We start from the raw sequence: 4,901 nt of genomic DNA, 5'->3' as shown, positions 1-4,901 counted from the left end.
AGGGCGGGAGGGAGGCGCGGCCCCGCCCCGGCCCGGCCGCGCGCACGGCGGGGGCGCCGCGCCGGAAGCGCCGCAGGGCACCACGGGAGCTGTAGTCCTCGCGCCCGGAGGAGCGAGGCCTGGCGCGAGCGCGGCGCTCAGCAGCGGCTCCCCGGCGTCTCCCGGCCAAGCGCAAAGCTAAAACCGTGCACGCACGGCCGAGGTCTCCCCCTCAAAACGCGCCAAGGCCTGGGTGCCTTCCACACAGAAGCGGGTGCTTTCTGGATTTAATGGCACTGGGAGAAGCGCTAGCCCTGAGCAATCAGGTGGTCACACTCTGTAAGGGATTGGGCTAAATTCTCTGTGGATGCCAACCTACATTTATAAACTAGAGTCATGTATTTATCTGAAGTGACACCATAACTAATGGCATTATACTGCTCTTCAGTTACATGTACATCATTAGCAAGTAGAAGGGGAAAAGTGGATGAGCAGGTGGCCTCAAAGTGTTGATTTGGGAGAATAAACTAATTCATGCAACACAGAAAATTATTTTCACCTAATATCAAGTCAAGCTATAAATGTGGATATTCTAGAGCAGTGTGAGGGTATTTTACAGCATCTGAATAAAGTTATTTTCCCATCTTTTTCTACTGCTAATTACCTCTTAGTGTGAGGGAGCCTTATCGTATATTTTTATGCTGTGTTCCTTACAAGATGTCACAAGCTGCTATAAAAATAAATAACATTTCTGAAACAAAGTGACAGACTGGACAACTGGTCAGTTAGAAACCTCACGAAGTTCAACAAGGGCAAGTGCAAGGTCCTGCACCTGGGGAGGAATAACCCCAGACACCAGTACAGGCTGGGGACTGACCTTCTGGAGAGCAGCTCTGCGGAGAAAGACCTGGGGGTCATGGTGGACAGCAAGGTGACCATGAGGCAGCAGTTGCCCTCATGGCCAAGAAGGCCAAATTGATCCTGGGCTGCATTAAGAAGAGCGTCTCCAGCAGGTCGAGGGAGGGGATCCTGCCCCTCTACTCAGCCCTGGTGAGGCCGCATCTGGAGTACTGTGTCCAGTTCTGGGCTCCACAGTACAAGAGGGATGTGGAGCTGCTGGAGAGAGTCCAGCGCAGGGCTACAAGGATGATCAGGGGCCTGGAACATCTGCCCTATGAGGAGAGGCTGAGGGAGCTGGGCCTGTTCAGCCTGGAGAAGAGAAGGCTGAGAGGAGACCTGAGCAGTGTCTATAAGTACCTCAAGGGAGGGAGTGGGAAGGATCGGGCTGGCCTCTTTTCAGTGGTGGCCACCAAAAGAACTAGAGGAAACGGCCAGAAACTGAAGCATCAAAAGTTTCACAGGAACTTAAGAAAAAAATTCTTGACAGTGAGGGTGACAGAGCACTGGAACAGGCTGCCCAGAGAGGTTGTGGAATATCCCTCTCTGGAGATCTTCAAAACCCGCTTGGACGCAGCCCTGTGCCACGTGCTCTAGGTAACCCTGCACGTGGAGGGAGCCCAAGCCAGATGATCTCTAGACGTCCCTTCCAACCTTAACGATTCTCTGATTCTATGACAGCAAAGATCTATTGCTTTAACTTTTTTACACTGTAATGTGCCTCTAAACAAGCTGTAAAGAGAAAATCTCCCTGTGTAAGTCACTACAACAATACTTACTTCCCTCTTAGGAAAACCAAGGAAAAGCAGCAGTTTACCCCGAATTATTCATTAAGGAACTTGCCATCCTGCAAGGCCTGAAATGGCAATGTTTTTTTCAGCTGCCTTTTGGTTCTCCCTCACCGCTGTGCCAGATCGCCCTGTGGCAGCTTCTGACACTGGAACAGCCCCTGACACTTCATCTCAGCAGCTGCCCTGCTTTCCCTGTGTGCAAGATTCTCAATTCATGATAAACCTTGAGAAAACAAGGGCTATTATGTTCTTAATTGTGTATTACTCAGTTTGGTGGTGTTCCTGACCAACATATGTTTGTGTTACAAATCATGAGAAAAGATCCAGTACTAAATCTGATGTAAAGCTGCACAAGCTGGGTTCAATAAAAGCTCATCATAAAGGCTAATCAAACTTACAGTTAATTGTATTAAAATCTAAATTCATAATGTAGATGCTGTGTTGGTGATTCAAGTGAAAATGTCACTGTTTGTTTGATTAAGATGTGTGGCAGATCCGGATATTGTCTGATAGAGGGGAGCCAAGGTGGCAAAACAAAGATTTGGGGTTTGCTGGTTTGGTATTAACACACTTTCAGAGTTCAGCCCTACTTGGGTTTTTGGGCACTTGGAAACATGGTTTAGGTCATGCTTAGTTCATTTTTGTACTGTGTTATTGGCAATTAGGCTGTTTACATGCTAAGTTGGGCTGCTCAAGTACTTATTATAAGATTTAAATTTACGTATGATAATGACAATCTGGCATTAAAGCACTAAAACCAAAAAGATTAGTTACTCAGACTAGCATGAATAATCAGATTATAGGAAACTGCAAATGAAAAAAATAATCTCTGAAACATTTCCATATATCTGTATTTTCAGAGACACAAATTGCTATGTACTGTAATTAGGGCCCTTCTGAAGATTACTGCATCATCTTCTTTCAGCAATGAAGAGAGTAATTTGGGGGTTAATATTCACTCTGAGATTTATCGAACAAATAGGTTTCCATATGTCTTTGGAGCAGTGTGTTTGTGACTGCCATCTGTTACTCAAGAGTAGTTTTATAGAAAAATAATGCAAATTACTTCCCTCTTTAATTACACTGGTGCTTTGCAATATTGAGTTCTGTTCTGATTTGGAAAAGCGCCAGTTTGCCAGGCTCAGGGGACAGATGTTTACTTAACCACCAACTTTAAAAGTTACTTTGAAAACAAGATGTAAAGACAGAAAGATATATGTGTATATATATATAATGTATATGCACCTCATGTAAAAGCTGTAACTGTACAATTGCACAGTCAACACTCTTAGGGCTTAATACTTAAACCAGGATGATATTTGGCCTATGAAAATACTTTGAAACCCAGTCTCTGTGTTAGCACTTAAATTGAAAAAGACAGATTTGTTTTTGCCATACTGGAGTCAAATAGATCAACTAAGAATGAATATTTTATTTGTTCCTGACACCACTGAGGGGAATATTGAATGTGTGGGAAGTTCAGAATGGTTGACAGAGTTTACCTTGTCACTATATAAATGGGGACAGCACCATAACAATGTTGTGTAAATGTTTGCTATGATGCTGATTTGTACATTAAAAAAAAAGTAGCACTTTAAAGCCTTTTAAAACCCCCAAATAAAAATCCAAGTTCAATTTCAACTAACAGTTTTCCTGAATATCACAGTTGAAACTCATCCCGTAAACAGATGTTGAGTCCCAACCAAGATACCGCAAAACTCCCTTAGTCATTGAAATGTAAGTGAATCTGTTAAAACACTGAGATCTTGTCAAGAAAGGCACTAACATGAGTAGCAAAACGTAATTACTCCCATGATTCTAATGCAGTAAATATAACAATCTTTACATACACATTAAAAAATACTTGTGATGAGTTTACTGACATCTATATTTGTAGGAATATAATAGACTATAGCCTTGCTCCTTAATTCTCATTCTCATTTCTACTTGTCTCAAAGGAAAGACCGACATGTTACTTCAGCTTTCAAAAATCTTTCTCTTCCCTCTCCTCAAATAGAAGAATAGCTAAGTATAAAAGATCCCCTACAGAACACATACTGGGTGACAAACCTTCTTTAAAAAGTTCTCATTCAGCATGTATGAAATTGTAGGAATTTCTAAGTCTTAATTGTCTAAACACAAGGCTTTAGAAAACAATATAATTATCTGAAACATTCACAGATCCAAGATCCTGTTATTCTGGCACTAGTTGGAGTCTACAGGTCCAAGTCTTCGACATGAGCTCTGCTCCTTAACTTTTGGACTTTTGCTAATTAATATAATATTAGTTTTTATGTATAACCTTAACAACCCTGATTTTGGCAGATGCCGCTGAAATTTATTACCATTTGGCTGTCATGTGATACTCCTTTAAATAACTGCCACTTTATTGCCAGTTCTGGTAAACACACCTATCTGCAGGTGGATACTTCTATGCTTGTTCTACACGTTGTCTCAGTGCATTCAATATGTGCTAAATGTCAGAATTCTTCGTATGTGGGTATATATATGTGTGTATGCGGCAGAACTTTATATCAAACAGATTAAGTCAAGCATTAACAAGAAAAGCTACAGAGTATGTACAGTTTGGTCTCCCTCAATTCCAGAAAGGACAAGCACTATCAGATTCTTATCTGTAAGTTCCATGAAGTTCAAGGTTTGTTAGCAAGTTAAGATTAATGATAAAAGGAGAGCTGCTTAAATTCCCTTATGAATCTGAACTATCCAAGCATAAGCCATATTTAAACCCACTGAACACCTCCCAGAGTTTCTACCATAAACGTACATCCAATTAAAAATTACTACACTTCATACTTCACCTAAAAATTACTACACTTCATACTTCACCAGTATGAACAAAACCACAGGCAGAACTTGAAACTAGTTCTGAGCGCAGTTTCAAGTTGGTGAATACATGGAAATCTAAGTAGTTTTAATGATAATACTACAGAGACACCTACCCACACTTTATGTATCACAAGAAGCATTATTAGGGTGAATTCTTATTTTCAGAAGAGCCAGTATACATCTCCTTGGAGACCGTGCTCTGTTTGAAAGATGTCCTGTAGTAAACGCCCCTGTGTTCTGCCAACAGCACACAGCAAATCCTACCAACCCTCCCACAGAAGGCTAGGAAAGGAAGAGAACACAGTAATACCGGGTGCAAGCGGGTGCTCCAGCGCGGCCTCCCACGTCACCAAGTGCTATGCGTGTCATCAGAGAGCTTCGGCTCTG

Source organism: Tinamus guttatus, unplaced genomic scaffold (assembly GCF_059628265.1).
Source record: "Tinamus guttatus ecotype Peru unplaced genomic scaffold, ASM5962826v1 Tinamus_guttatus_pri_ptg000004l, whole genome shotgun sequence".
Classification (NCBI taxonomy): domain Eukaryota; kingdom Metazoa; phylum Chordata; class Aves; order Tinamiformes; family Tinamidae; genus Tinamus; species Tinamus guttatus.
This window is presented reverse-complemented; position numbering follows the sequence as displayed.